Source organism: Notamacropus eugenii, chromosome 4 (genome assembly GCF_028372415.1).
Source record: "Notamacropus eugenii isolate mMacEug1 chromosome 4, mMacEug1.pri_v2, whole genome shotgun sequence".
Lineage (NCBI taxonomy): Eukaryota > Metazoa > Chordata > Mammalia > Diprotodontia > Macropodidae > Notamacropus > Notamacropus eugenii.
This window is the reverse complement of record NC_092875.1, coordinates 304,545,732-304,565,212: the sequence shown is the minus strand read 5'-3', so window position 1 is coordinate 304,565,212 and position 19,481 is coordinate 304,545,732. Positions and strand designations below refer to the sequence as shown.

Sequence of the window (19,481 nt, the reverse complement as noted above, 5' to 3'; positions counted from 1 at the left end):
GGACTAAATTTCTTGCTAGATACATTCAGGATAATAAATTTAGAACTGCAAAGTTTCTTTTTAAGGATCATCTAGTTCAATACTTTAATTTTACGAGTGAGGAAACCGAGGCTTACAGGTGTTAAATGACTTGACCCTAGTCACACAGGAGCCAGAGCAGTATCTGAACTCAGGTCCTCCAACTCCAAATTCATAATTCTTTCCACTGTGCCACACTGCTTTTCTCTACTTATCTTCTTTTAGAATATATTTTCTCAAGTTTGCAAAACCTCTGTCTTTAGAAGTTTCTCTACTTCTTAAAAAGCTGACATCTTAGGTATTCTCAGTCAGTCATTCTTGATCATCTCCTTTTAACTTTTCATTGTTTTTGAAGTTGTTTTTTGTCTCTTAGTACATAGCCACCTTAACCAAATATTCCTCTCCTGTACCCAGCCCTTCTCTGTAGGATGAATCAACACATGTTTCTCTAATTACTGAATATTTTTAAAATTAAATATTAAATTTAGTAAACCTTAAAGCACAAATTGTCCTGGGTGTTGTGTATCTACTGGAGAGAGAGAGAAAAAATGAAACCAGCCCTGTCTATAAGGAGTGTGTGTGTGTGTGTGTGTGTGTGTGCGCGCGCGTGTGTGTAGTGGTGTTGAGGGAGAATATAACAGGAACACAAGAACATAAATGAGCAGCCGGGTGGGGCAGTGGATAGTGTGCTGGGCCTGGGATCAAAGATGAGTCATTTTCCTGAGTTCAAATCTGATCTCAGACACTTACTAGTTGTGTGACCCTGGGCAAGTCACTTAACACTGCTTCAGTTTTCTCATCTATAAAAGGAGCCACTTTCACCTGTGACTCCAAGAAGCTGTAATATGCTCAGAGGCCACATCCTGGTAAAACTGTCTCAGTAGGCAGGACAAACCAGGTTGAGGGCTGGTAAGTTAGGGGGATATCTAGCCCAAGCATGTGAAGACTTCTCCCAGAAGAATAGGTGGATGAGAACAATTTGTTTCATGAAGGCAGCTGAAGCAGGCACCATGAAGCACTTAGAACTTGGTCAGACAGTGAAGACACCAAGGTCATCCAGTGCATCCCGGGCCATTGCCAGTCATCTTGACTTTTCTCTTGCCACCAGTGGCTCTGGAAGAGAACATGAGACTAAGGACTTTGTGTAGCTCTGCCTCACTTAAATCCAATTCATGCCTGAATCTAGACATCACTCCATGATGTCATTGGTCTTCTTTGAAAACAAAGGGCAAACTATAACAACAAAATGAGCTGGAGAAGAAAATGGCAAACCAGTCTCGTGTTTTTGCCAAGAAAACATCAAACGGGGTAACAAAGAGTTGGTCATCGCTGAAAAGACTGAACAACAACAACACACAGATAAGTGAATAAAAGTATACACAGAATAAAACCAAGACATTTCAAGAGGTAGAGAGCACTAACATTTGGAAGGGTTTCCTGTGGGAGGTGAACTGTGCTTTCATGGAAGCCAAGGATTCTTAGTGGCTGAGTAATGCATCCCAGACATGGGGTGTGGGGAGGAAGTAAGAGGGAAACCACCCATGCAAAGGCATCAAAGCAGGACGGAGAATAGTGTGTAGAAGAAATAACTCGTAAGTCTGTCTGAAGGAACATACAAGTGGGATGTGAATGGTCATAGAAAGGACAGTTACAGAAATGTGAAAAAGAGGACAGTGTCCACTAGCACTCATTAAGCACCTACTGTGTACCATGCCCTGTTTTAAGCACAGGAACTTAAAAAATTCCTTGCTTCTTTCTGTTTACTTTGTTTTAGCTACTCAGTTGATATGCCTTTATAGTTTCCTATTCATTCCCATTAAGTCCCTCTCTTCTGTACACCCAGACCATGTCAGAAAACTTTATAATGGAAACATGCTCAGAGGACTAGCTAAAAGGTTACAGGTTTTCCTCACAATTCAAATTTGATATGTTTTCTGCAGCCCAGCATTTCCATCTCCACCCCCACTGCCCAATTTTTGGAGCACATTTTCAAAAAAAAGCCTTTTTTTCCTTCATTCTACTCATTAGCATCCTTTCATCAGCCATCCTAAAAATACATTTAAGGTTTCAAAGGGGAAGTTTTCAATAAAATGAAATATCCTCTGTCCCCAGGACAGGTGGAATAGTCGTCCTTGTACAATTTGCTATATAGGACAGATTTTACAGCAGGAGTGGGGAGGAGTGATTAGGGACTCAAACTGAACTCTTAACAGATGTGGGGTTTTCTTTTATTCAGAATACATCTTACATGTCTCTGAATTCTTATCCTGAACATTAAAGAATTCAGGAGCTGGGCAAAGATTCATTTGGCCGGCCTCTTAACAAGGTTCTTTCCCATAGTCTTTATGCAGTCAAACTCTCCATCACTTCAATGAGAGTTGTGCCTGCAGGCCTGTTGGATTGGATCCATCGTTAGACAGCTTCTGAAGGAACTGAAAAGAGGAATAATGACAAGAGTCATTTGAAAAATAAGGTTTCTCAAGTCTAGAGAGTCTATTGCTTTAGTGCCCAGACAGATTTTGTTCTTAAAGACAATTGTTTTATTTTTATTGGTTGTTAGGAAACATACATTATAGATTTTTTTATTTAAAAAAAATTCCTTATGTGAACTGCGTTGGGTATTAATGATAAGTAGTCAGTCACCAAGCACTTAGGGTGTGCAAAGTACAAGGTGTACCTTACTGTGCACATGGGCGTTCCTTTCTCTAAGGAAATCTAATAGGTGAAAATCTCAGTACATAAAAAAGTTCTTTATAGCTATAAAATGCTGTGTAAATATGAGTCATTCATTACACAAAAGATTTTAGGGGACCACTCTTGATTTTTCAAAAAGATTCACCACAGGCGTGCTTTTAATAGCAAATTTCCCTCCCTACATTTAAAATATAATTCACTTTCCAAAAATTCTGTTTAAGTGCCAGGTCTCCAGGAGCGCAACTTTGGCAGAAATTAACCTTGCAACTTGCCAAGCTTGCACAGGCAACATACTGTCAGATCCAGGTTGTCATCCTGATGGGTCAGATAGAGACCCAAAGACAGATAAGTTAGTCTGGCAGGGACCAGACCATTCATTGGGTAGATCCAAGCAAACAGTCAAGTCCCCAGCAATGGAGAGATTTGACCTTAGGCCAATGGAGGTCCCAGCAGATTAGATGACCATGAGGTAGTCCAGCAGTAGGCAGAGGTTCAGACAAGGAGTGAAGTTGGTGTCAAAAAATTTGAGAAGAAGGTAAAAGGGGACCCAGTCAGAAGAACTGAAATTTGGGAGTAGGATTTGCAATGGATACTGGTTGGTTGGCATAATAACCCAAATCATTAAACCTATGAACTAACCTTCCTCATGAAGATACTGATTTAAGGGATGTACACCAAGCAGCCTTTAAATGGCTGGACTTTCGAGAGTCTTCATTTTTCTGGAAAAGAATATATCTCAGGCTGTATCTCTAAATACAAACCAGTTGCTGTAAGTTTTGAGAAAAGCTGGATTGGCTGTTTACTATGTTTTCAAAATAAGGAGTTGCTTAGCTGAAGTCATCCAATTTTGGCTCTTTTTTTCTGATGGTTTATATATGTAAACAGCTGCACACCTAGGTTTGACCACCTGGGCAGTCATTTACTTACTGTGATCGTAAAATGACAATGTGCAAAAATCATATTCTAGGCCCATGGTGCATTAGATAAATGTAAGTAGTGGTTGTATTCCTGTTGAGACTCTGTGTTCATGATTCTCCTCCTAGAATAAGCTTCTTGAGGGCAGGGGCTGTTTTTTGTTTATTTGTTTCAGGTGTTCATATCCCCAGTGCTTGTCACAGTGCCTTGAATGTGCGTGAATGGTGTGAATGAATGCATGTTGAAGTGAACGTGAGTTGGGTACATAATCAGACTCCTACATAGGAGGTCAAATCATAGTTACTGGTACTATTTTAAAGGTAAATGAGAAGACTATTAATGTTGAATTGATACTGAATCAGTAATGCACTTATTAGCCTGATGAGCCTGGGTGGGGAGGTGGGCAGAAGGGTGTCTTATTCCTTGTGCCTAGCTAGGTGGATTGGTCCTTGGCAAAGCTAGACTGCTAAGTGTAGTTTAAGTGGTCCTGATTTTGGAGATTAGAGGAATGTAGGAAAAGGAAACTAAGCAGTTTGTTATTCACACAAATTTGCTAGCTGATTATGAAAAGTTGCCCCTTTTTGTTTACTTATTTTTCTATTCTTAGCATAAATTGCTGTGCAGCCATGGCATGAACAAGTAAGCTACCTTCAGCTCTTTAAACCAATGTCATGTAGTGGAAAAATTTCAAGTCAAAAGATCTGATCCTTCCATAATAGTGGTGCCCCTTCCCTCCCTAATACCTTGTATATACACACGTATGTGGGTTTGTGTATGTATGTATATATATATACATATATATACATACATACACATATGTATATATACATATGTGTGTATATATACATATATATATGCACACACATACATACACATATAGTCTTCCCGCTTAAGATACTTGAGATAAAAAAAACACTGATTTTTTTTTTTGGTACTCCCAGTACCTGGCTGTTTCATGTGTAAATGGTCATGTTGGCCCTACCTAAATCCTGGAAACCATTCAGGTCCTTTCAAAGTCCTTGAACAACAAAAAAAAAAATAACAAGACTCTACCTCAGTGGGGACTAGTTCTGCTGCCTTTCTGATTATCAAAATAAAAGCCTCAGAACTCTAAATGTTTCACAAATGTGTTGTGAAACATTTGATTTTTTTGTTGTTGTTGTTCCACTTTCATAAGACATAGGTACTATATAAATTTGCATTGCTAAAAAGAGCCTTCTTATAGAAGATGTCTTATACTTCAGCTGATTTTGAATCACAAGAGGTGATTCCCTGGATGTGGGCAGTTTTGGTACATGGCCACGTTCATTATTAGTTCAAGTGCCTATCACAGTGCCTTACAGACTTCAGTAACAAGGACCTGTGACTTCAGCAGCGTGGGTATTTCCTCTACCCATGGAGTTGACAGCTCCTCCATACTTTACTTAGTGGATAGTTGGTGTAGCTATAGACAAACAGTGCTAACCTGTTGGCCAGCCCTCTCCAAACTGAGCAATGCTGATCCCTAGTACGTTGTCAGTCCTATTTTCAAATTGTATTCAGCTTGGTACGTACTTCCAGACATATATAGCCTTCAAGATCTCAGTCACCTCTACACTGCAGATGAGATTAGATTTTAAATTCAATTCTACAAATATTTATTAAGCTCTTCTATGAGCAAGACACTGTGCTAATACCTGGGGATAGCATAGGAAGAATAAAAACACAGATTTCTTTCTGTAAGCCCCTTGTTGAATCAAAATGTAAAACAGAAGGGGGAATATTTTGGCTTTTGTAGAAAATTCTTTAAAAATGAAACTTTTCATAATCTTACCTCATTAAAAAGTGTCAAACTGAGACCATACCCAACTGCAATAGAACATTAATTTAGCCCTTACTCTGTGCAAAGCATTTATTAAGCATTTACTATGTGCTATAAAGTGTTTTAAATACATTAATATGCATTTTTAGTTCTTACTATCCTATATTCAGTAACCTTTTAAAAAGCAGCGATGAACATACTGGTATTAGAATCGACAAACAGGCAAATCATTCATTAAGTGCTAGGTACTCTGCTAATCCCTAAGGATAAAAATAGAAGCAAGCAAGACGCCTTTGCCTTTAAGAAACTTCCTTTTTAATGGGGAGGAAGGGAGGACTTTTGAAGGACAGGTAGAGACCTGGTCCCAAGCAGGATACTGTGAAAGCTCACCTACCAGAGCCAGATGACCCAGAGTCAGAGTCTGGGACTGGGGGGGGGGAGGGGGTGCAGGGATGTTGTAAAGAGGAGAAGGGTGAGGTGAGGCACAAGGGTTGGAGAATGCAGATGATGGCCCAGAGGTAGGCAAAATGATGAGGAGATGATTAGGGAAAAGGATTGAAACTTCTGTGACCGGCACATCTTTTCTGAGCATCTTTCACTCTAACCATACAACTTTTTAAAGGACAATAGTGAGATACCATGATATCTTTTACTAATACCTATTCCGGTGTTGCAGTGGAAAGAACAGTTGTTTGGGAGTCACAAAGGCTTGGATTCAAGCCCTGGTTCTGCCCAGTACTAGCTGTGGGACCTTGAGTAGATCATCCTATCTCTATGAACATCAGTTTCCTCATTATAAAAAGAGGCAAATGTGATTGTATCTCGAAGATTCCTTCCAGCTGTATCATTTTGTGAGCTTGAACATTCTATAGAGTTGCCCCAAAGCAAACCTGTTTTGAAAAATAATGATTTTTCCTTTCTGTAACTTTTCATATAGAAGTTTTTTTTAAAAAAAAAAGATTATAAATGAAATTCTTGGTGAAGTGTAAGTTGACCTAGAGGTGGCTTCTGATGTCTCTGAGCCTCCTGTGATAGAGAATCTCATTTTGATCACCAGGAAACTTTTCCTTATAGTCAATTTAATTCCTTCGGTTTGTATTTTAAACTCATTTCTTCTTGGTCTGTCTTTAGAAAATAAGGAAGGGCTGATCACTATATTTTGTGTAAAAAGTCCTTTGTGCCTTAAAGTTATAAAATCACTTCCTCTGTCTTCTCCTTTCCATTTTTAGTAGTCTCAGTGAGCTTTTTTTTTTTTTGGAGTCTTGAAACATGCTCCTGTCTTTCATCTAAATATGCTGAGTTTCTCAGTCCTTAGATTTTTGATGTTGAAAGTTTGGATCTACCTATATTTATCACTCTATTTCATCCCTGAAATGAATAAATGTTCAGGAACATGTCCTTTAAATGAGAGGCAGCCCTGGGCCTTCATTGCCTCTCACCTAGATTGTCGCAACAGCCTCGTAATCCATCTTCCAGGCTCATGACTCACCATTCTAGTACAACCTAAACATTGCTGCCAAAGCAACTTTCTTTAAGCACAAATCTGTCCATGTAGCTCCCCTATGCAATCAACTCCAGTGGCTTCCTGTTGCCCCTGTGATAAAATATAAACCCCTCTACTTTTTTTTGTTTGTTTGTTTTGGCAAGTCAGTGTTAAGTGACTTGCCCAGGGTCACACAGTAAGTGTTAAGTGTATGAGGTCAAATTTGAACTCAGGTCCTCTTGATTTCAGGTCTGGTGCTCTATCTGCTGTGCCACTTACCTGCCCCAAACCCTTCACAGTCTATCCTTGGCCTCTCTTTCCAACCTCACTGGGCATTACTGCTTCTTCAATATTCTGTGATTTAGCCATACTGGCCTTGCTCCTCACACAGGATGATCCATCACTCTCATCTCCATACCAGTGTCCCTGGCTGTCTCACATTCCCACAATGATTCCCTCCTTATCTCCTCCTTATGGAGTCCCTCTTTTGAGATGCAACTCAGAAACTATCTTCTTGAGAAGACTTTCTGGTTCCCCTCAACTGTTAGCACCTCCCCACACTTCCTTGTATTTAACTACTTTGTACATATTTGTATTTATTTACTCTATTATTATTTTAGATGAATTTATATGTACATTTCGTTTTATTCATTAGAATGCAAGTTCGCTCATAGGTATTGTTTCATTCATTTGTACTTTCCCCCAGCACATAGTTAGGTTCTTAATAAATGTTTGTCAATCTATTAATTATTGTTGGATAGTATATGGTCAGCATGGTGTAGCGGGGTTTGGAGTCAGGAAGACCTGGATTCAAGTACCACCTTTGACACATAGTTAATTTAATAATGGTTTGTGACCTAGGATTCATTTAATTTTCCAGTGCTTGAGATACCTCCCTATTTGTAAGTTGTAGAGATGATAATAATAAGTATATTAATAGCTAGCATGTATGTAGTGCCTCCTATCTGCCAGGCATCATGCTAAGTGCTATAAAATATTATCTCATGTGATTGTCATAACCAACCTAGGAGGTAGATACTGTTATCATCCCCATTTTACACTTAAGGAAACTGAGGCAAACAGGTTAAGCCAGATGATGCTGGCTTGCATTGGTAAAGGAAGTTTCCTTATTTTGGGGTTATCCATATCAGTGAAATCCAACCCCAGTCCTTGTCCCTGTCCCTATATTTTTTTAATTGGCATAGTGGTTAGAATGTTAAAGTGGAAGACTAGAAGACCTAGATTCAAATCTTGCCTCAGAAATTTACTCTCTATATGACTTTTTGCGAATCACTTAAGCTTTCTCAATACACGAAGGCCAGTGTCAAAAAGAGGGGATCCATAAGTATCAAAATATTGATAAGCAGCAGTTTTTTGTAAGTGGCAAAAGAACTGGAAATATTTGGGCAAATAACTAAACAAATCGTGGTACATAAATGTAATGGAATGTTACTGTAAAGTAAAAAATGATGAATCTGATAAACACAGAAGTGTGAGAAGACTTATATAAATTGGTACAAAGGAAAGTAAGCAGAACCAGGAAAATAACATGCATGACTACAAGAACATAAAGGAAAACAACAGAATCATTGAAAGTGGATGTGGTGATGGAAAAGGCTATTACTTCCAGAAAAAGAACTATGGAGTCTGCATGCAGATCAAGGCGCACTATTTGCGCGCTCTCTTTTTTTTTTGTTTCTTCTTTCTTGTGATTCCTCCTATTGGTTCTAATTCTTCTAAACAATGTGACTGATGTGAAAATAGGTTTAATATGAATGTATATGTAGAGCTTTTATCAGATTGTATCCTGCCTTGCAGGGGAGGAAGGAAGAGGGGGAGAAACTTTTGAACTCAAAATCTTATGGAAGTGAATGTTGAAAACTAAAAATTAATTAATTAATAAAAAATTTTAAAAATTGAAAGAAAGAAAAGGAGGAAGGAAGGAAGGAAGGAAAGAAAGAAGGAAAGAAGGAAAAGAGGGAAAGCAGTGAAGGAGATCCTCTTCTAATGTCTAATTCACTGCATTCTGCCTTATGGTTTTCAGGCTTTTTCTTTAACAGTTGAATTGTGTTTTAATTTTCCTTTATATCCCTAGAAAATTCTTAAAAAGAAAAAGATCTTTCTGGTTCTCATCTTACCTTTTCCCCAATTTAAGTTTAAGATCATCAGTAGACCTAGAAACTAAAGTTTTATTTCATGCAGAAAATTGGAATGCTTTCAAGTGCCATGAATCATTTATTTCTTAAGTGGTTCTTAAATTGTTGGTGGCTAAAAGGATGTTAAAGTCGGGAAGAAGAGGAACTGAGTTGAAAAGTATCCCAATAATCAGAAGATTTTATTTAAATCTTGGCTTAGAAACACATTGTTTTAAAATACCTACTTTCCTTAAATTTGAATGTAGTTTCTGCCAGGGGTATATCCTTTCTTTTTCTTTTTTTTTGTAGTTATTGACATGATCTTTGACACTGTTCTTGGAATCTACATTTTAGATTGTGTTCCCATTATCTAGCCAATAATTAGATTACCATAATATTAGAAAGAGAAGCAAGGCTTTATTAAAATTGTACGGGACAGGAAGGGAAGGGGAAAAAAAGGCAGAACATTTTACACCCATTCAAACAGTGTGCATTGCTTCTCATTGTGGCTACACATATAAATCAAGAGGTAGCTGGATGGCTCAGTGGATGGAGCACCTGAGTTCAAATCTGGTTCCAGACACTTCCTAGCTGTGTGACCCTGGGCAAGTTACTTATAAATCCTGTTTGCCTCAGTTACAGCATCTCTGCCAAGAAAACCCCAAATGGAGTCATGAAGAGTCAGGCATGACTGGAAAACAGCTGACTTTAAATCAAATCCAGGAGACCTGGCTTCTAGCTCTGGTTCTAACACTATCTGTTTTACTTACTCACCATGGGCATCAGTTTTTCATCGGTAAGATAAAAGTGTTGGCAATCTTTCAGTTCCCTTTCAGGGCTAAATTTCTGTTGCTTTGGCTAGACATCTACTCTGACAGTTAATCACTAATGGAAGGATTCTCTGCTTGTCCAGAAGTTTGAGTGAAGTAGAGAATCAATGAAAAGAATGTTTTCTCTTCCCCATCATTCTTCTGGACACATTGCCATGCAGGCAGGGATAAAGCAAACCTGATGTTTATATTACATACTTTGATCATTACTAGATTTGGTTGTTCAGTCAGACTGGATTCTTTCATGACCCTATTTGGGGTTTTCTTGGCAGATACTAGAGTGGTTTGTCATTTCCTTTGCCAGTTCATTTTTACAGGTAAGGAAACTAAGGCAAACAAGAGTTAAGTAACATGTCCCACAGCTAGTAAGTGTCGGGTCTTCCTGACTCCAGGTCCAGCTGAACTGAGCCACCTAGCTGCTCTACTATCATTGGCTAGACTGAAACAAAGTTTTCATAGTGTCACAGGAGATGAGTGAGAATTAATTCTGAAATTGTTAGCATTAGCAGATGTAGATTCTAGTGATTGCTATGACAATCTGCTTGCCCAAAAAGACTATTTTATGTCATCCCTTCCTAGTGAAACATTTATTTAGTGTCAGATGTTTAATCCCAGTCTCATTAGAAATGTTATGAAGCAGTCCTCCTCCTTGCCCTAGAGAGTCCTAAGAAGAAGTGATTATTCTCATAGGATCCTACATGTAGAGGTGGAAGGGATAGGTCTTCTAAGACAACTCCTCATTGTGTAGATCAGAAAATTCAGAGCCAAAGTTTATTTGATTTGCCCAAGGTGACACAAATGGCAGCTCTTAGACAACTACTTCTCTCCCTGGTTTCAACTCCTGAGAAAATGCCTCTCCCACATTAAGCTGATTACCTCTGATATCATCACCATGCTGCCTAACTCAAGCCTTGACTAACACCACCTCCCTCAGCTTCCTTTCCCCTCTGATTGGAGGACTGGAGAGCAGAGTTACAAACTCCTACCATTTCCTTCCTTTCTAGACAGCAGAAAATTGACTTCCTGGAAATGAGAACCTTTTTCCTTGTGGGACCTTTGGAATTGTCTTAGATCATTGTCTTCCTAAGAGTAACTAAGTCTTTCATAGTTGATCATCCTTATAATATATATGTTGTTACTGTTACAATGTTCTCCTGGTTGTGCTCACTTAACTTTGCATCAGTTCATATAAGTCTTCCCAGGTTTTCTGAATCCATTCTGTACCTCATTTCTTATAGCACAATATTATTCCATCACAGTCATATGCCATAATTTGTTCAGTCATTCCCCAATTGATGGACATCGCCTCAATTTACAATTCTTTGCAACCACAAAAAGAACTACTATAAATATTTTTGTACACATAGGTCTTTTTATCTTTTTTTAAATCTCTTTGGAATACTGATCTAGTAGATAACATTAGCTTTTCAAATTGCTGTATCATTTCTATTGATCTTTCACTCCTCTAAAATCCCATAACTGCTTTCATACAAATTGGTGTCTACCTACATACTTACTGTATTGTGGACTTGTGAACTGGATTTCTTTGAAACCTGTGTGAGATGTTGCATTTATTCTTTTTTTAAAAATTATTCTTGTTAAATCCTATATTAGTCAATACATTAATACTCAATGATCAATAAATATTAAGTGCCTGCTGTATTCTATCACAATCATATATCACAGTTGATATCATATATCAACCATTCCCCAATTTATGGGCATCCCCTCAATCTCCAATTTTTTTAATTTCATGTACTCAGACTTACCTATCTTATTTCCCATAATCCTCTCTTTTTTTTTGGTCATAAACTCTTTCCTTATCCATCGATCTAACAGGTACATTTTCCCATGCTCTCCTAATTTACTTATGATATCACCCTTTATATGTAAATCAATTATCCATTTTGACCTGATCTTGGTATATGGTGTGAAATGTTAGTCCAAGCCTAATTTCTGCCAAAATGCTTTTTAGTTTTCCCAACAATTTTTTTTCAGATGTTGAGTTCTTCTCCCCAAAGCCTGGATCTTTGGATTTATCATACACCAGATTACTATGGTCATTTACTATTGTGTATTATGTACCTAATCTTCCTCTGATCCACCACTCTATTTCTTAGCTAGTACCAGGTTGCTTTGATGATTACCATTTTGTAATATAGTTTGAAATCTGGAACTGCTAGGGCTGACTTTCTTTATATTTTTTTTCATCAATTCCCTTGATATTCTTTTTTTTTTTTTTTGCCTGTAACAACTTTATTTTTTTTTTTTATTCAACTTTTAACATTTATTTTCACACAATTTTGGGTTACAAATTTTCTCCCCTTTTATCCCCTCCTCCCCGCCCCAAACCTGAGCTTTCTAATTGCCCCTGTGACCTATCTGCTCTCTCCTCTATCCTCCCTCCCTGCCCTTGTCTCCGTCTTCTCTTTTGTCCTGTAGGGCCAGATAGCTTTCTTGACCCCTTAACCTGTATTTCTTGTTACCCAGTGGTAAGAACATTACATTTGGTCCTAACACTTTGAGTTCCAACTTCTTTAGCTCCTTCCCTCTCCACCCCTTCCCCTTGGAAGACAGGCAATTCAATATAGGCCAAATCTGTGTAGTTTTGCAAATGCTTTCCATACTAGTTGTGTTGTATAGGACTAACTATATTTCCCTCCATCCTATCCTGTCCCCCTTTACTTCTGTTTTCTTATGGTCCTTTCCCTCCCCATGAGTGTCGACCTCGTATTGCATTCTCCTCCCCATGCCCTCCCCTCCATCCTCCCCCCCACCCTGCTTGTGCCCCTGTCCCCCACTCTCCTGTATTATGAAATAGGTTTTCCTATCAAAATGAGTATGCATTATATTCTTTCCTTTAGTGGAATGTGATGAGAGTAGACCTCATGTTTTTCTCTTGCCTCCGCTCTTTATCCCACCACTAATAAGTCTTTTGCTTGCCTCTTTTATGAGAGATAATTTGCCCCATATAACTTCTCCTTTTCTCCTCCCAATATTTCTCTCTCACTGCTTGATTTCATTTTTTTTTTTAAGATATGATCCCATTCTCTTCAATTCACTCTGTGCACTCTGTCTCTATGTATGTGTGCATGTGTGCATGTGTGTGTGTGTGTACTCCCACCCAGTACCCAGATACTGAAATGTTTCAAGAGTTATAAATATTGTCTTTCCATGTAGGAATGTAAACAGTTCAACTTTAGTAAGTCCCTTATGACTTCTCTTTGCTGTTCACCTTTTCATGGTTCTCTTCATTCTTGTGTTAGAAAGTCAAATTTTCTTTCCAGCTCTGGTCTTTTCATCAGGAAAATTTGAAAGTCCTCTATTTCATTGAAAGACCATTTTTTCTCCTGAAGTATTATACTCAGTTTTTCTGAGTAGGTGATTCTTGGCTTCAGTCCTAGTTCCTTTGACTTCTGGAATATCCTATTCCATTCCCTTCTATCCCTCAATGTAGAGGGTGCCAGATCTTGTGCTATCCTGATTGTATTTCCACAATACTTGAATTGTTTCTTTCTAGCTGCTTGCAATATTTTCTCTTTCACCTGGGAATTCTGGAATTTGGCCACAATGCTCCTAGGAGTTTCTCTTTTTGGATCTCTTTCATGCGGTGTTCTGCAGATTCCTTGAATATTTATTTTGCCTTCTGGTTCTAGAATCTCAGGGCAGTTTTCCTTGATAATTTCATGGAAGATGATGTCTAGGCTCTTCTTTTGATCATGGTTTTCAGGTAGTCCCAGAATTTTTACATTGTCTCTCCTGATTCTATTTTCCAGGTCAGTTGTTTTTCCAATAAGATATTTCACATTATCTTCCATTTTTCGAATCTGCGCGGTATGTTCTGAGATATCTGTCTTTCTCATAAAGTCCTTAGCGTCCATCCGTACCATTCCAGTTTTGAAAGATCTATTTTCTTCAGTGAGCTTTTGAATCTCCTTTTCCATTTGGTTAATTCTGCTTTTGAAAGCATTCTTCTCCTCATTGGCCCCTTGCACCTCCCTTGCCAGCTGAGTTAGGCTCGTTCTCAAGGTGCCAATTTCTTCAAGATTTTTTTGGTTCTCCTTTAGCAGGGAGCTGATCTGCTTTTCATGCTTCTCCCTCATCCCTCTCATTTCCCTTCCCAGTCTTTCCTCCACCTCTCTAACTTGATTTTCAAAATTCCTCTTGAGCTCTTCCATGGCCCGAGCCCATTGGGTGGGCTGGGACACAGAATCCTCGATTTCTGTGTCTTTGCCTGATGGCAAGCATTGTTCCTCCCCATCAGATAGGAAGGGAGGAAGTGTCTTTTCTCCGATAAAGTACCCTTCAATAGTTTTATTTCTTTTCCCTTTTCTTGGCATTTTCTCCAACCAGTGGCCTGACCTCTGAATGTTCTCCTCACACCCACCTCGCCTCCTGGTCCTCCCAGCCAGCGTTTGGGGACTGAGATTCAAATGCTGCTTCCCGCCTTAGGGTTTTTGGCGGGGGCAGGGCTGCTATTCAGTGTTAAATTAAGTTCAGGTGCTGAGGTCAGGGGCAGGGCCACCTCTCTGGCTCATTTCCCTCAGGGGGTTTATGCACAGACCTTCCACAATGGATCCAGGCTCCCGCCCACTTGGGGAGCCCCTGTCTGCAGCCACCTCTCAGCTTCTATGTCCCGGGGGGGCCCGAGCCATGGGGGCACCCCACTCCCCTCTCGACCCGCCAAAGAGACTCTCTCACCGACCCTCGTCACCTGTGGGTGGAGGGGCTTGTGCCGCTGCTGGAGATCCCGTCCCTGAAGCCTGCTTGGATCTGTACCTCTCGGAGCCGCAGCCGCTGCAGGTCTGGGCTGGGCTCCGCGTCTGCAGTGCGACGGACCTTTTGTGAGAGGTTTGCAGGTCCCTCTGTGGGTGGGGGGACCCGTGTGGCCGCTGGAGATCCCGTCCCCATAGCCCTCTCGGATCTTTTCCTCTCAGTGTCGTGGCCGCGGCAGGGCTGCACTCTGCTCCCCGTCCCGGCGCCCAGTCCACGGCGCGAAGGACCCCCCGCGAGAGGTTTGCAGGTCTCTCCAGAGCAGAAATCTCCCTCGCTCCAATATTCCATGGTCTCTGGGTGCAGAATTCACCCAGGCTTGGTCCCCTCTAGCCGTTCTGTGGTTTGTGGGTTCGGAGCTATGTGTATGTGCGTCTTTCTACTTCGCCATCTTGGCTCTGCCCCCCCTTCCCTTGGTATTCTTGACGTTTTATTCTTCCAGATAAATTTTGCTACTTTTTTTCTAGCTCTACAAAATAATTCTTTGGTAGTTTAATTGGTATGGCACTGAATAAATTAATTAATTTAGGTAGAATTGTCATTTTTCTTATATTGGCTTGGCCTACTCATGTACAATAAATATTTTTCTAATTGTTTAGATGTATCTTTATTTGTATGAAAAGTGTTTATATAATTCCTGGGTTTGTCTTGGCAGATAAACTTCCAAGTATTGACAATGTCTACAGCTATTTAAACAAAATTTCTGTCTCTTTCTGTTCATTTTGTTGGTAGTATGTAGAAATGCAAATGATTTATGTGGGTCCTTATTTTGTATTAAAGAAAAAACAATTGTTCTCCTAATGAAGTGAATTACCACAGGAATGAGTAAGACTCCATTCTTCAATTTCTGGAGTGAAAGATTGAGGCTGGAAGTTAAGCTGTGTTTGTTTTCTCAAAGAGTAAATTTCACAGAGAAGTTTTTATACATTCGAAAGAGCACAAAGCCTTTATCAGTTAACATAACACAACAGCTTGTAGGGTAAAGACAGATGCAGAGTATAGTCAAAGGAGAGGAACATCAAAGAAGATGCAGCTGGTTCACTTCAAATTATTTTGGGCCTTCTAGACCAAGCACATTCAATTGAAAAAAAGAAAGAGGAGACTTCATAGGCTTAAAATAACATTAGGATTTCCCAGTTACTTGTGTCCTTAAAGTAAACTTACTGCTCAATTAAGAATTATAATTTTTTCATATCTTTATCATTTGTTGTGAAGTTGATATTTTGTATATAAGTATCACACTTTGTATTTTTCTCCTTTGAATGTATTCTTATTAGATTCAGCCCAGTTCTCTGGCCTTTTTAAAAGATTCTTTTGGATCCTGATTCTGTCATCCAGACTGTTAACTATCTGTCTCAGATTTGTGTCACCAACATATGTGATGAACAAAACACAGGACAAAATACAGATTCCTAAAGGTTTTCTACTGGAGACCAGCTATTATGTTGACATTGAACTGTCTCACTTCTGCAATTCTATCCCCAGAAACTATATTGTATTCCAAGGCACAGAGTTTTGGTAGGTGTGTAATAAATGCTTATTGAATGATTTCAACCTCATAACTCAGATCAATATTCTTCTTGGCCTCTAACAAATTCTTTGACTTAGTTTTCTCATTGACTGATTTTATCTTCTTGCTGCCCAAGGAACTCTCAAAAATTCTCCTCTAGCACCACAATTCAAAAGCATCCATTCTGCAGTGCTCAATTTTTCTTACAGTCTGACTCTCAGAGACATACATTGTTACTGAAAAAAAAAAAAACAAAAACATAGCTTTGACTATATGGACCTTTGTGGGCAAGGTGATATCTCTGCTTTTCAGTATGCTGTCCAGATTTACCATAGCTCTCCTTTCAAGAAGCAAACATCTTTTAATTTCAGGGTTGCAGTCACTGTGTGCAGTGATCTTTGAGCCCAAGAATATATAATCTGACACTGCTCCTGTTTCTTCTTTCCTTCTTTGTCAGGAAGTGATGGGACCAGTTGCCAAGATCTTAGTTGTTTGTTTGTTTTTTTTAATATTAAACGTCAAGCCAACTTTTACTCTTCTCTTTCACTCTCATCACTCAGGCTTCTTAATTATTCCTCACTTTCTGCCCTCAGAGTGGTATTGTCTGCATATCTGAGGTTGTTGATATTTCTCCCAGCAACCTTAATTCTGGGTTTTTGAGTCATCCAGCCTGGCATTTCCCATGATGTGCTCTGTCTATAACTTAAATAAATAAGATGACAATTGAAAGCTTCATCATACTCTTTTCCCAATCTTAAACTAATCAGTTGTCCCACAAACAGTTTCTTCAAGAGACAAGTAAGATGATCTGGTACCCTGTTCTTTTTGAGGACTTGCTACATTTTCTTGTGATCCATACAGTCAAAGGTTTTAGTGTTGTCAATGAAGAAGTCGATGTTTTTTTCTGGGAACTCCCTCACTTTTTCCTTGATCCAGCAAATGTTGGAAATTCGGTCTCTAGTTCCTCTGTTTCTTTGAAAACCAGCCTACACTTCTGATAGTTCTTGATTCACAGACTGTGGAAGGCTAGCTTACAGAATCTTAAGCATAATCTTGCTACTGTGTGAAATGAGAGCAGTTGCTTGATAATTTGGGCAGTTTTGGGCATTGCCCTTCTTTAGGATTCAGACATAAAACGATCTTTTCCAATCCAGTGGCCCCTGGTGAATTTTCCAAATTTGCTGGCATTTTGAGTGTAGCACTTCAACCTTCTCCTCCTTTAGGATTTTAAATAGCTCAGCTGGAATTCTGTTACCTTCACTAGTCTTATTGCTAGCAATTCTTATTAAAGCCCACATGACTTCATTTTCTAGAATATCTGGGTCTAGATCAGTAACCACACCATTGTATTTATCAGTGATGTTAAGATCTCTCTTGGTTAGTTCTATTTTATATTCCTACCACCAATTCTTCATCTCTTCTACTTCTGTTAAGTTCCTAGCACGTTTGTCTTTTATCATATCCATTTTTGCATGAAGCAATCTCAGATCTTTCTTTAAAATTCCAAAGTCCTCCAAATCATCTTGCCAGTTATTTTCCTCATTCTCCTAATTTTAGTTCAAGCCTTCCCATCCTGTTCTTTCTTTCATACAATCTTCTCTGTAGGAAGCTAGAAGTAGAATTCTTTAAATTATGTGTGTGTATGTGTGTGTGTGTGTGTGTGTGTATAAATAGATGTATAGATGTCCTTTCCTTGTGACCAGTTAGACATTTATCTTGTTAACTAGTGGTATATTTTAAAGAATTTCTCCATTTCCAGCCCTCAACATTCAACTAGTGGTATTTTTAAACCCATTTTACAGGGTGCAGACATTTTAAAAGTCACATTTATATCAAAAGACTTCTTATGGGTGAGGGTCAACCTAGACAATTACCTTATGCAACTAAAAAGATTTCGGCAAAAGAACTTCCAGGAACTGAGTTATCCCTCTGTCACATGTATTCTATTTTTCCTGTATATACTGCTAGAAAAATATGTCAAAAACTTTTGTGGGAAACGTTTGTACCAAGTAAACCAATTATATCACTATCGTAAATACCTTGTCCCAGTAACTATTTAAGCCTGGCTTACTTATTGACATCAACTTATAATTGTGTTGGTAAGCATACCAGTGGGGGCTCATGGTCTATGTAATAATAGAAAGGACCACTCCCATCCTTTAAGGTTAACTTGAAGATGATGAGGGAACCTTTTAGCCAGCCTCCAGGGACCCAACCTGCCAGTGCAAATGGAAGTTGGAATAGTTGCCTCAGAGCATGTGCTACACTTCTATTTTGGATAGTCAAGCATGGTTTTTGGCTTTATCACTTCCTTAGTTTTCCTTTTACTTTGAATTGAGAATAGGCATTTGAAGACAAATTTTCTAGCTATTTCACAGTGTGCTTGTTGTGAATTATTTATGACTTGGATCATGGACATTTCCTTCCCAGATTGCATCTAGTGTAATAGAATGCTATGATTTGCCCTAAATTGTCAGTCTTATATTCACTGTTTCTCTCACTGTGATTTACCTCCCCCCCCTCCCATCTTAGCTAAAGAAGAATACTAACATCATTTATTTTTTACTTACAGATGATCTTGAGATGCAGCTCTTGAGAATGGCACGCTACAATTGAGGTACAGTTTTCTTTGAGTTGGTTTCAATCTAACTCAATAATTGTTTCTTTCTATTTTAAGTTAGGACTAAATTGCACATAAAATTAATCTTTATGACTTTTTTTTAAGCAACATATATGTTGAATTTATTATTTGTAACAATATATGTTTATTATAATTTTAATATTATACATTCGAAAAGTAAACTATACAATTTCATGTGTAACCCTCTTTTCTGTTCTATATACATGGAAATGCTTGTTTTATTTGGTGTTTGTGATGTTCAGAATTTTTTTAATATTCTTTTTTTTACAAAATTGATTGTACTTTTCTGTTCCTCCTACCACTTTAATGATCTTTCTCTGCTCCTTCATCAGCTTCTCTTCCTCTTTTATCAAAATTTTGTCCTCAGATTTGTCTTTTCTCTCTATACTTTCTCATTTGGTTCTGTCTCTTAGCACAGTGCCTGACTCCTCGTAGGAGCTTAATAAATGTTTATTGATTGATGGATGGTGCTATATTCAACTCCATCCAGTTAACACTTTTAAGCAGATGACTCCAAGATTTACATTTTCAGTTTTATGATTCATTTTTGTGGAAGTTTTTACTTACATTCTTATTTTAAGAGAGCTTTTCCTTTTAAGTCTCTAAGGAAAATAAGGCATGGGAACATTTTCAATAAAGAAAATGAAAATACAGCTTCTCTCAGAGATGACTTATCTGTTA

The 19,481-nt window shown here is 38.6% G+C and overlaps 1 protein-coding gene across 2 annotated transcripts in view; it reads left to right on the top strand.

The window, feature by feature from the left end:
* The window catches only part of PAG1 (phosphoprotein membrane anchor with glycosphingolipid microdomains 1), a 234,065-nt gene that overhangs the window by 21,856 nt on the left and 192,728 nt on the right, over nucleotides 1-19,481 (top strand). For both annotated transcript variants that reach the window (XM_072604962.1, XM_072604963.1), the window contains exon 2: nucleotides 18,732-18,776. The gene's annotated coding sequence lies outside the window, so the exon portion shown is untranslated. The remainder of the gene's footprint in view (nucleotides 1-18,731; nucleotides 18,777-19,481) is intronic.